The sequence below is a fragment of the Chiloscyllium plagiosum genome, unplaced genomic scaffold (assembly GCF_037043375.1).
Source record: "Chiloscyllium plagiosum isolate Xiang-an unplaced genomic scaffold, Cpla_swu_hap1 HiC_scaffold_45, whole genome shotgun sequence".
NCBI classification, from domain to species: domain Eukaryota; kingdom Metazoa; phylum Chordata; class Chondrichthyes; order Orectolobiformes; family Hemiscylliidae; genus Chiloscyllium; species Chiloscyllium plagiosum.
In genome coordinates this window covers 44,323,964-44,338,346 of record NW_028270183.1, presented here as the reverse complement: position 1 = coordinate 44,338,346, position 14,383 = coordinate 44,323,964, and the positions used below count along the sequence as shown (strand labels likewise).

The 14,383-nt window shown below is 40.5% G+C and overlaps 1 pseudogene; it reads left to right on the top strand.

Moving 5' to 3' along the window:
- LOC148136496 (uncharacterized) overlaps window positions 1-8,641 on the top strand; it is a 41,248-nt pseudogene extending 32,607 nt beyond the window's left edge.
- Window positions 8,642-14,383: the final 5,742 nt, after the last annotated feature.

Below are 14,383 nucleotides of genomic sequence, written 5' to 3'. Positions count from 1 at the left end.
CAGATGGTTTACTCCCAGTTTGGTAGCCCTCATGAAGAAAATGTAATAGCAGCTGTGACTTGTAAATGTATATGAAATAAAGAACAATTGACTAAATAAAATATGTATACACGAGTCAACCTGCAAATAAAGTTTTTATATATGTCGTTATTTACTGTATTGTACCTTAATACAATTTATACGGATCATTATGTCCTGCCTTTGTTTAGCATTTGAGGCATACAGGCGAATGAACTGTTAAAAGCATTCAGCTCAGCAGAAGAAAATGGTCAAAAATGAGTAAATGCTCGATTCAATGCAGCATTGCCAATTGACTGAGGACTGAGACACGATCTCAAGAACGTCAATATACAGGTTCTATCAGCGTATGTCTCCACTTTCGACTCAAATATAGATTGAAGATGCGTATGTAGCAAAACTAGAAATAAATTTCACGTAGTCACGGTCAGTCATCATGTAATGCATAAATTCACCAGGCTGTAAGTTTGTGGCTTCGAACGAATTAATAAAGAACTGCTTTCACTGACTAAGATACCTATCTGACAGTTTGAAGTTACGCTGCTTGCAAACTGCAGTGGAATATCCTCGAGGCTTTGGAAATGGAGACGAACCAACTTAGTTTATGCCTGCGTCCTAAGCTGAACCAGAAAGCAACAGCTGTGGTACACCTGTCAGGTCGCTGCCCCAATTGTGTTATAATATAGTAAAGTTTCCTGAGTTGTTGCAAAAACTTCTCGTTTGCCTTACTGGTTAAAATCTCAAATGTCCAACTTAATTTTAGAATTTGAGTTTTTGCTCACCTAAAATTTTAACGACGAACTATATGCTTGTTTTCAGCTTCAATTCTTTCATCTTATCGTGATCACACAAACCCCATAAAACTTCCTGTCTCTATCCCTGTCCTCAGCACTTAACCCTTCGCGATTTCCACATTCATCTCCAGGCTCACAAAATTGCAGAAATCATCAGTATTTTGAGCACAGCTAATGTTTTCATTTCTTAGTGAATCTCAAATTCATTTCTAGTCTCTTTATTCAGTTGATTTCAGCTGCTGTAATTAATCCTTCGAAATACACTTTGCCACATCACTTTTGTGACTCCATATACGTAACTTCAAGGCACTGCATCAATTTATGCAAATACTACATTTGGTTTAATAGCTGCAATAATTCTTTGGTATATAACATCATCTCACATACATGGTAGATTTAAATATTCAAGTTCATCCCTTCGCTATTTTTGTAATTGAATCATTGGCTCCTCCCATGAATTCCTTTCCGACTGCACTGCATTGAGCAGAATAACATGACTATTTGTTCATTGACTAATTAATGCCTGTCCCCATGGATTGTATTTCTATTAATTGAGCGGGGATTGCGTGATTTGTACCTACATAAGTGAGTCCTTGCCATATTTTTTCCAACAGTATGAGAGGGACCAATATCTTGGTTACCAACAGAGATAAGTGGATACAGATACAGACTGAGACTGACAGAAGAGGAGCTTTGTGTCAATACATCGACATCTTATGAAAATCCTCTTGAATCCAAAACCCACCATTGAAATTTAACAACAAATGGATCAGCATATCACAATAACAGATTGGTATGGTACAACAATGCACCAGGCTCTGCGAATACCAGCGTGGAACCTTGCATCAAGTGCTGAGAATCTTGGATCAAAATATTGGAATGCAACCCCAATTAAGAGAGATTTACCATGGACTGTTTACTTTCTTTCTTTATTTTACAATCGGATGTCAGTAGCTTGGCGGATCCAGTATATACTTCATATTGTTCAATACTTCTACTATCCTATGCTTGCAATTGTTGGTGTTCCTCGTAAGTAATGATAATTGTTCTTTTTTATATATGTACACATCAAACGAACTTATCTGGATTATTATTCTTGCATTTCAGTGCAGCACTATAGATACGATTGGTGCTCCCAAAGAGATTCCTTTTACAGTTGAAACTTTAGAATTCACTGCTAGTTGTATTCGTGCTCTCATTATCTAACTGTCTTCTTTTAGTTGCGTCTGGTAGTATTGTTAGTAAGTGCCAGCATTCAAGTCATATATTTTTAACCCTCAAAATTCCCCTTTGTAGATCTTCTTATTTCAGTGCTGGTAAGACCAAATCATTCTCTTCAACATTGAACAGAAGCTCCGTTCCGCTGCTCTGGGTGATTTCGGAATTTGAACAAGACTATCTTCCACCTTTAGAATATTTCTCGATTCACACACTAGGTGCACCATCTCACCACCTGAATCAATGCTTCTTTGTGCGACCAGAGTCAAACTGTGAGACCACGTTTGCCTTTCTGAAGTTCAAACTCCACAATTCTCAGAAGGACTCGTTTACAATAAATACATATTTGGAAAATAGAAAAGATCTTCCAAATCCCGACTGCTCGTACCATTTCACTCCAATTCTGTTCAACTGACATCCTGTGCAAACGCACCTTCATTAGGATCTCATTTGACCAAAAAACTATTTTCTGATTTAATTATTTTGTGCAAACCCAGATGTGGCCTCACCCATTCAATGTTTCCATTCCCATACATTTTCAATGAAGTTAGATTTTTGTTGTCTGTTTATTTGCTCATCCTGTTGAACTTACAAAAAATGCTGCTTATTTCGGAAGAAGCTGGAAAGTGAAGTGGCATACCTGTAACACTTCTAATTGGATGAGAATCCTAGATAAAAAGGAGCCAACGGTCGTTCAGTATTATTAACACATTTCCCCCTCATTCCACCACTTTGCTTCTATTCTAACAATTCGCACACCAATCTATATCGACGAAGTTGTGTGAGGATAAATGTGTACCATTCTAATGTAAATTATCTTCTTGAAGAAAATGGGAAGCAAATGTCTCTATGGGTGGTCATAAAATGCGGGACACTTTAATTTCAATTATCATTCAAAACAATGTTTTCAAGTATTGCTCCTCTGTATTTTGTGATCGTCAATTCGCTATGAGGCAAAAGCATCACAGTCATGTTAGCTTTAATTTGTCTTGAGTGTTGGATCCTCTTAGCACGGCTGAAAATGTTGTAAAATTATCAGGAATGCTTCAACGAGAAGCTCCGATATTTCGGATTTGGAAGAGTTCATGCAAAAGCCATGGTGCAAAATCAATCTTCCCCTAACCAGAGTGTTTCATTTGCCAATCCATGGTTGTGTTTATCTATTAATGCCTTAAATATAAATGCATAATAGTCACAACAAACAAACTCATTCTCCATGGGAGATTTAAATTTTCCCAACATTGACTGGGATACACTTAGAGTCAGAGGACTAGGTGGGGTAGAATTTGTAAGATGCGCCCAGGAGAGTTTTCTAGAGCAGTATGTCAATGGTCCGACGAGGGAAGCATCCACATTGGACGTAGTACTGGGGAACAAGCCAGAACAGGTAGTCGAGGTTGCGGTGGGGGATTTCTTTTGGAAAAGTGACAACAATTCTTTAAGTTTTTAAATACTCGTTAATAAAGAAGAGAGTGTAGCTAAGGGAATAGTATAAACTGGGCCACGGGCAATTATATCAATATTAGGCAGGAGCTCGAAAATGTGGATTGGTCACAGCTATTTGAAGGGAAGTCCACATTTGATATGTAGGAAGCTTCCAAAGATAGGTTAAAGATAGTGGAGGAGAGTCAAGGTCAGTTGAAGGCAAAGTATTGGAAGTGCAAGATTCGTGAACCGTGAATAATAGGAATAAATTATACGACCAGCCAAGAGGAAAAGGGAAAGTACATAAGATCTCGGCAGTAAAGAACAGAATTGGCCTTCGAGCAATATTGGAAGAGTAGGACAAGTCTTAAAGGAGGAATAAAGCGGGATATAACGAGAACTTTTAGCGAGCAGTATTAAGGAGAATCCCAAAACATTTCATTCTAACATAAGAAGCAAGCGGGTAAAAAGAGAAAAGATTGGTCCACTAGAGGATAATGGAGGAAGGCTGTGTGTCGAAACTGAGAGAATGGGTGAGATTCTGATTGTTTACTTCGCACTAAAGTTCACTGAGGAGAGGAACATGATGAATCTTGAGATTAGAGAAAGATGTTTGATTATTCTGGATCACGATAATCCAAGTAGGGAAGATGTGTTGGGTAGGATAGAGGTTCCTCAGGTGCACAAATCCCAAGGACCGGATGGGATCTATCCCAGGTTGCTGAGGGAGGTGACAGAGAAAATAGCTGGGTCACTGACAGATATTTTTGTAGCATCCTTAATCACAGGAGAAGTGCAATAGGACTGGGCGTTGCTCATTTTGCCCCAATGTCCAAGAGGGACAGTAGGGATATTCCGGGAAACTACAGACCAGTGAGCCTGACTTCGGTGGTGTGACAGTTTCCGAAGAGGGTACTGCGGGACAGAATGTACATATATTTAGAAAGGATTGTGCTGATCAGTGATCGGCAACATGTTTTTGTGCGGGGGAGAACGTGCCTTACTATGTTAATAGAGTTCTTTGAGGAAGTGACCAAGTTGATAGATGAAGGAAGGACTGTTGATGTTATATACATGAACTTTAATAAGGCGTTTGATAAGGTTCCCAATGGTAGAATAATGGAGAAAGTGAAGTTACATGGTGTGCAGGGTGTTCTACCTCGGCGGATAAAGTACAGGAGAGTAGTAGTTGAAGGGTGTTAAAAGGTGGAGAAAGGTGACCAGTGGTGTTCCACAGGGGTCAGTGTTGGAGCCATTGTTGCTTGTGATGTACGTAAATGATCTGGAAGAGTGCACCATTGATCTGATCAGTAACTTTGTAGATGTCAGAAATGTTTTCTGGAGTAGCAGAAAGTATCAGGGACTGTCAATGAATACAGGAGGATATGGATAGACTGGAGAGTTGGGCAGGAAAGTGGCAGATGGATTTCAATGCATACAAATGTGAGGTGATACATTTAGGTAAAACTAATTCGAGAGCGAATTATACAATGAATGGAAGAGCCTTGGGAAACGTGGATGGGCAGAAAGATGTGAGAGTGCAGGTCCGTTCTACCCTGTAGGTTGCTGCACAGGTAAATAGAGCGGTCAAGAAAGCATATGGTATGCTTCCCTTCACTGGATGGAGTATTGCGTATAACAGCTGGCAAATCATGTTGAAATTGTGCAAGTCATTGGTTCGGCCGCATTCAGAATACTGAGCACAGTTCTCGTCGCCACATTCCCAAAGGGCGTGGACGCTTTTGAGAGAGCGCAGAGAATGTTGACGAAGATGTTGTCTGGTACGGAATGTTCCCGCTATGAAGAGATGTTGAGTAGGATAGGTTTGTTTTCATTAGAATATAGGAGATTGAGGGGGTACCTGATTGAGGTTTAAAAAAGGATATCGACAGGTGAATAGGGACAAGCTTTTTCCCAGGATGAAGAATTCAATAACGAGAGATCACAGTTTCAAGGTCAGAGGTAGAAAGTTTAAGGGGGAATACAAGCGGCAAGTACTTCACAAAGAGGGTCGTGGTCATGTGGAACGCGTTGCCAGCAGAGGTGGTAGAGGCAGGCACTGTAGATTCATTTTAGATCCATCTGGACAGATGCATGAGTAGGTGGGGAGCAAAGGGATACAGATGCTTAGTACTTAGGGTACAGGTTTAGAAAGTAAATTTGGAAACGGCTCAGGCTTGGTTGGCCAAAAGGCCTGTACCTGGGTTGTAAATTTTATTTGTTCTTTGGCTTTCTTTCCATATCTAAGATTTGCCTACCATTGTTTGTTAAACTTAAAGCAGCACATTCCATTCCCTTGCAGCACCACCTGCATGCTCCCATATACAAAGAAAATCGCCTGGGGCACATTTTAAAAACATCACATCGTGCAAGTCTTTCTCACGTTGCGTATTCCACTTAATTTTGGGGATTTTGAAAGCATGGAGAAACTGCATGGAATATCCTTTGGTTCTCCCAGTAGTGTCGGCTCTTCATCGTGACTCAAAAAAACCGCCATGTTAACAGAGAGTGGTTGCAGGAACTAAACTCAACGTCACACCACTTAGGCACTGTTAAACAGAATAAAAGGAAACATTATCCGTCACGTCGAGTCTGATGAAGCTTTCTTGTGCTCTGCAACTTGTTTTCTGGAGCAACTGTTATAGAAGTGGCGTTCCACTTTTTCATATTTCTTTAACCTCATGATACCAGAATTGCCGACAGAGATCTTGAAACAGCAATAATGTAATGCGGCTGGTTACATTCTGGATAGATTGACAAGCATTCGATTCTGAACAATGCCAATTAAGAGTCCTCTTTGAAATGGTGGATTTTAGGTAAACCCAATCATGGAAGAAACTAGTCCTTTTCAAAACATGCCATTTAAATAACCTTGACCTTAGCTTTTACTTTATATCAAGACAAGCTGAAAGAACTGCATTCCAGATGTGATTCGAATCGTCACACACAAATCGTATTTGTTATTCTACAAATGTTGCTGAGGCCTTAGAAACACAGATTTTTGTTATCTAAACTACCCAGAGACTTCCATTTTCAATTAAGTACACAACCAGATAGTCCAGAGTAAACAACCTCTCCCTTCCTACATTTCAGCATGTACATGGTGAGTTGTCGTCTTGGTGTGAATAACAAATAAAAATCCACTTCATTTCTGCATACGTGTGGAGACATTTTCGGGTCTATTTCCCAGTCTACATCATCCGAATTCCTGTTATTATGCTATTTCTTCATCAACTCTATTTTCTTATCTAATTACTGACTCTTTCAAGATTGGAATTTTTCCCTGCAGTATCTGAAAACCTTTATTAGGACAATCTTTCCTCATAACGTAAGTACGCATTCCATTGGATATCAATTGGTTGTTAAAATAGAGATTCGTACAGCCAGTCCGTCGTCTTTTATCAATTGTGTTGCAGAGCTGTCACCTGGTTAATGACATCGCATCGATTGAAACAGCTTTGTTTTCATGAAACCCTTTATCAAACTAAATTAATTATCTTCTTAATCTGCTCTACTAGAAGTTGAACCATCCACTTTTGCTGATTCTCCTCTGTACATGCACCACATATCCGTAGCAAAATACATGCAATTACATCGGTTTCTTACACTCCTCACATTCTGCATATGCTTCACTCCTACCACACCCAATTGTCTATGGCACTCAGTAAAGGCAAAGGTTATTTTATCTATGTTTTAACATACCTAATCTATTGTGTAAAGTTCTGGCACATGCTGAGGATGCTTTGAAGAGTGTGTAGAAATTAATAACGAGGGTGTTACCGGGTATGGGGCATTTTAAGTTATTAAGGAAGATTGGCTAGACTGGATTTGGTATCACTGGAATGCAGCAGATTGAGTGGCGCAGCATAGAAGTTCATATATTTGTGAAGGGCATTGGTAGAGTGGAAAATATGAGGCATTTTCCCTGTGTAGAGGGTGAATTACGCAGTTATAAGATGCAAGATGGGAAGTTTAGACGCGATGCAGGAGGCAATACTTTCACACACAGAGTGATGACTGCTGAGAAATGTTGCTAGACGAAGTGCTTGAAGCAGACACAATCGCAGCACTCAAAAAGCATATGGACGAAGATATGAATGGAAAGGGAAAAGAGAGTTATGGGTCCTCAAAGCAAAGCAATTTTAGAATGAAAGGGCAAAATATGGCAGTGTAGGTTTGGAAGGCTGAAGAACCTGATGCGGAACTGTGGTGTTCTTTGTTATTTACTCTTGAAGTTTTTTTTCCCAGATTCCTAGATAACATTCATGCATGTCCTTGTACTCTGTCTCACAGTGAACGCAGTGACAATTGTGATCCTGTCCCGCGGGAAGTGTGATCTATCCAAATGTGTCACGCTCTACCTGGTGTCTATGGCAATTGCGGACTTACTGGTTATTATCTTCGATCTCATACTCAGACACATTCCAATTGTTTACCGAGAAGATTTTCATTTTTTGATTTCTATCCCTGTGTGTGATATCCATGCTGTCCTACTTTATGCAATCACTGACTGTTCCGTATGGTACACCGTCACTTTCACCTTTGATCGACTTGTTGCAATTTGCTGCCCGAAGCTGAAAAGTAAATACTGCACGGAAAGAACAGCTACGATGGTTGTGGGAACTGTAACAGCTTTGAGCTGCATGAAGAACATTTTTTGGTATTTCATGTTATCAGGTAAATATTTGCAGGTCAACTTACCCTGGTTCTGTTACATGAGAGAAAATGTTTTAGATTCTATGTTCTGGGTGGCAATTGAGTTTCTACATCATATTCTAACACCATGTTTCCCTTTCATCTTGATTCTTTTGTTCAATATAATAATTGTGAGAAAGATTTTATTGACAAGCAGAGCTCGTAGGAGACTTAACGCTTCTCATAGAGGTAACGATCCAGAGATGGAGAGTCGTAGAAAATCCATAATTTTACTCTTCCTTGTCTCAGCTAATTTCATCACCTTATGGTCAACGTTAATGTTGTATTCAATTTGGTATCGCATGTTTTCCTTGGGGTACTATGCCATATCATTGCAGGCGTTCGTGCTTGAGATGGGACTGACGCTTCAGCTTCTGAGTTGTTGTACAAACACTGGCATTTATGCAGTAACACAAACTATATTCAGAACTAATTTTGTGAATATATTGAAATTCCCCTTTACTGTAATTATTAAATTAATTGAAAGATAGGAAGGATTGAATTATTGAAGATATATAAACGTAACCTCTTGTTAATTTGTTATTTGGTGAGGATTTTGTTAACTGATGCGACTGTGTAAGTATTTTTGGGCCAAAATCTATATGAAAACAAATGCGGGCTTCTCCTATATTAGTGAATAAGTGTTCTCACTAAATTGTAACAGAACAATTCAAAACAATGAGGAAGAGAATAGTGAGTGCAGCCTCGAGACAAAAGCTGCTCTATTGGTGGCCATGAGATGATCTGGATTGTTGGAAACGTCTATCTGGTTTCTTCATGCACTCGGAAGAAACAATAGTCACACCTTTTCTTATCCAGCCAACAACACTGACTGAACACTAACTGTGATGAGGGTGGTTCAAAAAAGCTTACTAAAGTGCTCAGAATAAATAATCAGTCTCAGAAGAGAAACCGAACTAAACAATTTCCATCTCAGGAAAAAAAAAACAGCATCGATGATATTGTAACATTATAAACGTCTGATGATATTGTTAAAAGTTAGAGAGGTTTACAGCAGGGAGCTCAACAGAAATCCTGATGTAACACTTATAATAATTATTCTTTATGGACAATGTTCTCGGCAGTTACATCACAGGACGACAATTTGCATACACTTCAATTCACTCAAGGTGATATCAAGAAATTGTTGAATGCACGTGAAATTGGTAAAGCTGTCAGACCTGACAAAATTTCAGGCCAGAATAATAAATACTTATGATATAAAACCAGCAGCACAACTGTTTTTTTTTCAATTATAGCTACAATGCTGGCATCAACCCGACAAAGAGGAACATGGTCCAGGCATATCCTGAAGAATGACAAACCCAACACCACATCACTCTTATCTTGGTTATGAATAGTCTGAGGAGAAAGTGAGGACTGCAGATGCTGGAGATCAGAGCTGAAAAATGTGTTGCTGGAAAAGCGCAGCAGTTCAGGCAGCATCCAAGGAACAGGAGAATCGACGTTTCGGGCATAAGCCCGAAACGTCGATTCTCCTGTTCCTTGGATGTTGCCTGACCTACTGCGCTTTTCCAGCAACACATTTTTCAGCTCTGAATAGTTTGAGTAAAGATGTCGTCAATGAGCACTTGCTCAGCAACAACTCCCTCATTGGCAGCCCATCTTCGTTTCTGACTCTTCATTCACTAATATCATTCCAAGCTTGAGAATGTAGAACACTCCGAAAGATGACACCAGCATGACACCCATCCATATTAATTCCATATATGACATTTTTGCGGCATTTATTACATTAAGAAACTCTAGAAAAACTGGAATCAAAGACATTTATACTGAAGTCTCTCTGTTGGTTCTGACAAAAACTGGCAAAAAGAAGTTCGGGGTTTGATATCAGTTTGAATGCTTGCCGAACATCTCCACAGTAGTTCATCAGAGTGGTATCATTTGCCTAAAAATCTTCAACAGCTTCATAAATGATATTTCCCATTTGGGCAAAATGAAGATTCGTGTTGGAAAGTGGGACCTACCATTTGTGCAACATGTATGTCCGGCAATGGTCATATCCAATGAAAGAAAATCATCCATTGGCATTCAATGACATTATCGTCACTGAATCCACATGAGGAAGTTTTTGCATCAGAATAATGGATATATACTGTGCAAACGAGGCACTTTGCTGCATCCAATGAGTCGTGACAAAAATGCATCATTGTCTTTACCAATGTCAGTTCTAAAAAAAATGATTTTAGGAGACTTTCCGTGCGCATCCAAGTCTATTGTTTTGCAATGTTCAAATATTATCGCCTCAAATACCATTTCTGGCACTACATTTCAGACCACGATCCGAGGGCAAAGGTTCTTTTTTGCCACAAATCCCCTCAAATTCTGCTCCCTTGATATTGAGCATTCATTTAATCGGAATATTGTTTACTGCCCACACTGTGCATTTCTCTCAACAGTGTGTACCCCACTATACGGTCTCTACTCAACGTTCAATTACAAAAAAATCCCTGAGATAATGTAATCTCTCTTCGTGTTTGCAATACTCCATCCCTGACAATATCTCAGTGAACCTCTCATCCATCCAGACGCTGCAACCACATTCTTCCCAATAATTTTCGAGACGAGAACTTCACACAGTAATTCAATGACATGCAGAGTTCCAAAATGACCTCCCTGTTCTTACAGTCTATGCCACGACCAATAAGGGGAAGCATCAAGATTAGAGTAGTACTTGAAACGCACAGCAAGTGAGGCAGCATTCGAGGAACCGGAAAATCGACTTTTCGGGCAAAAGGCCCTTCCCAAAAAGTTGATTTCCTTCTCCTCAGATGCTGCCTGACCTGCTGTGTTTTTCCAGCATCACTCTAATCTTGACTCTCATCTCCAGTATCACTTTCGTCCAATAAACAGAAGTGTTCAATATTCCTTGCTAATTATTTTTCACCTTTACTGCCAGCTTCAGGGATATTTGCATAAGTACACCAACATTGTCCTATTCATTGAAGATTCTTAATATCTTGCATTTCAAGGAAGCTCAGTAAATACTATGGCTGCCACACAATAACGAGGAGTGTGAATTTAATTACAGCCATGGGTGACAGTTTGACTGCATTATGCACTCCCTTATTGTGTTTGCATGGGTTTCAGCTGGGTGATATGGTTTCCTCTTAACGTCCAAATGTTTAAGTGAATTGGCGGACATAAACTACTCTATATTGTCCAGAGACGAAGATGGGCTGCCAATGAGGGAGTTGTATTTATGTCGATTAGCCATGGTAAAAGTGGACTGATTGCGGTAGGGCTTGGTGGGATGAATGGTTCAGCGTGGTTTACCTTCTGCGTTTCTCTGATGACTCGTGGGGCCAAATGGCCTTTTCCTTCGTGGGAGGCAGTCCATACTACTCCCCTTCCAATTCCTTCTTCCAAATTATGTCATCTCAGATATGTCAGTGACAAATTTCATTTGCTGCTGACTTGTATGTCAGACAAATCCATTTATATCTTCATATAACCTAATACCCCTCACGTCACTTTCAACTAACCAGCCAATTTCTTTTTTAGATTAGATTACTTAGAGTGTGGAAACAGGCCCTTCGGCCCAACAAGTCCACACCGACCCGCTGAGGCGTAACCCAACCATACCCATTCTCCTACCTTTACCCCTTCACCGAACACTACGGGCAAATTAGAATGGCCAATTCACCTAACCTGCACATTCTTGAATTGTGGGAGGAAACCGGAGCACCCAGACGAAACCCACGCAGCCAATGTGCAAACGCCAAACAGAGGGTCGCCCGAGGTGGGAATTGAAACCGGGTCTCTTGGCGCTGCGAGCCAGCAGTGCAAGCCACTGTGCCGCCCGTAATGTTGGATCATCCAAAAAATGCATAATTATCTTCTTTCCCGCATTCTCATTTAAATTATGTTTTGAATACATCGTCAAAGGCCCAGATTGATCTTAACGGTAGATCACCTCACAACATCTCCAGGCAGCTTCCATCAGACTCTTTCTTCGAAACCAATTTTTTTTATCCATATTCAAAACTTACTCTGACATCATTAGCTTTTACCTTCTTTTACTTTATGACAGACCTTCCTGTAATTCAAATCAACGTCATCAGAACTCGTGGTCATCTCCTTCAAAAATTCGTCCAGATTTGTTGGGTATGATCTCCGTCTGTCATATCCATACTGAATATTACTGATGAAACGTATCCCTCTAAACCCAAGTATGAGCAGTTTAGGTGGATTAGACATGCTAAATTGTGCAGGATAGGTTGATTAGGCACGGGAAATGCCGGTTCACACGGTTAGGTTGGGATTTGTGTACATGTTGGCAAGGTTTTAGAGCTTTAGTGGGACTCGATAGGCTGAATGGCCTGCTTCTGCACTGTACACATTTGATGATGCTCTGATTTTGAACGGAATTTAATTTTATCCTTTACTATTTTCTCCAGTAGATTCTGAATCCCTCATGTTCGATTCACTAGCTGGTAGTTCCCTGGTTTACGTCCACCATTTTTTTGGAAATTGGAAAATGACTGTCTGTCCTCCAGAACTCTGGAACCTTCTCCGTTGTCTGACATGGATTCAAACTTTTGTCAGAATTCCAATAGTTTCCTGTTATCACCTGCAATAGCCTGGGATATAACTCACGCAGAGCTGGGTATTTGTTCAATTTACAATTTACAATCGATAATCCTTCTTTCTAATATGAATCTGCTCAAAAACTTCACGGACAATTTGCCAAAATTTTGTAGACATTTTTGTCTCGAGGGAAGACATGTGAGAAGCACTGATTTTTTAGTCAGCCAATATTTTCGAGTTATTTTGCAGAGTCGCCCTTGGCCCCGCATAGACTTTAATATTTCCCTCATCATTCTGTTCGATTCATATTCTTGCAGAACATTTTGGGACTTTATCCAATCTTACCTTACAAGGTATATTCAGATCACAATTTTCTTACCTTCTTGTTTTCCTCAGCTGACAAAATCCCCACCTTCACCCCATATGGAACATAGAACTAAAGAGAAAGCAGAGGACTTTCAGCCCAAGATGATCTTCTGAATCTGACGCCAAATTAAACTAATCCCAATTGCTTGTCCGTGCTGCATATCCCTGGATCCCTTGCATAGTGATTTGCTTATCCTTAAGCCCCTTAGATGCCGCAACAGTCTCTACCTGCATCATTACCTCTGGCAGCGCATTCGTGTCAACCTTATAAAAAGGTCCGTTACATCTCGTTTGAAATTTTGCGCTCACTTTAATTGGTTGTCCCAGTACTAGATATTTCAATTCTGGGAAAGCGAGTCAGGCGGTCAACCCCAGCTAAACATCCCATAATGTTATGGCCTTCTAAAAAATCTTGCCTGAGCCTCCGCCGCTTCAGAGGAAATGCCCGAATTTTTCTCGACTCTCGATAATGCCCCAATCGCCAATCCAATACGCAACCTGATAAATCTCTTTTGCACCCACTCCAAAGCACTCTCATCTTTTCAGAAATGTAGCGGCCAGCATTGAACTAAATGTTCTATGTGTGACCGATACAACTCTTATTATGCTGCAACATGACAAACCTGCCTCCGATATTAAAGTCCCCAAACAAGAAAATCAAGCAAGCCATACACCTGCTTTACCACCGTGGACATTTTCAGGGAATTATTAAGTTGAACCCGAAGATCCCTCCTGACAGCAATACTTTTCGGTGTTCCTCTATTAATTGTATACTTTTACTTAATGATTCGTTTGCAATAAAAAATCACCTCATTGTAACTTTGATTACTCTCCATGTGACATTTATACGCCAATATCTCCAAATGATCTTTATCCCACTGGATCCTTTGACCAATTTGTAAATTATCCATAAATTAACTGAACTTTGTATAGCCTGAAAATATATACAGGAGAACTCGATTATCCGAGCGAAATGGGCAGTCGCTATTTCGTTCGGATAATCTATTATTCGGTTAATCGATTAAATGCCTTTCATCTGGGGCAATGAGAATTAAAGGTCTGCTCCCTGTTCAGCAGCACACAGCGTGCGAGCGCCCGAAGCAACACCGCGCCCCTCCCACAACCCCGTCCAACATTGCCTCCCAACCCCATCCCCATCCATCACCGACCCCCTCCCCTCCCCGTCCTGAACACTGTACATCAACGCCCGCCACCAGCCCCCAACCCTGTGCATCGACGCCCCCGCCGCCCCAGCCACAACCCCACCCATCACACGCCCCTCCCAACTCCCCCAAACACGTCCATCACCGCCC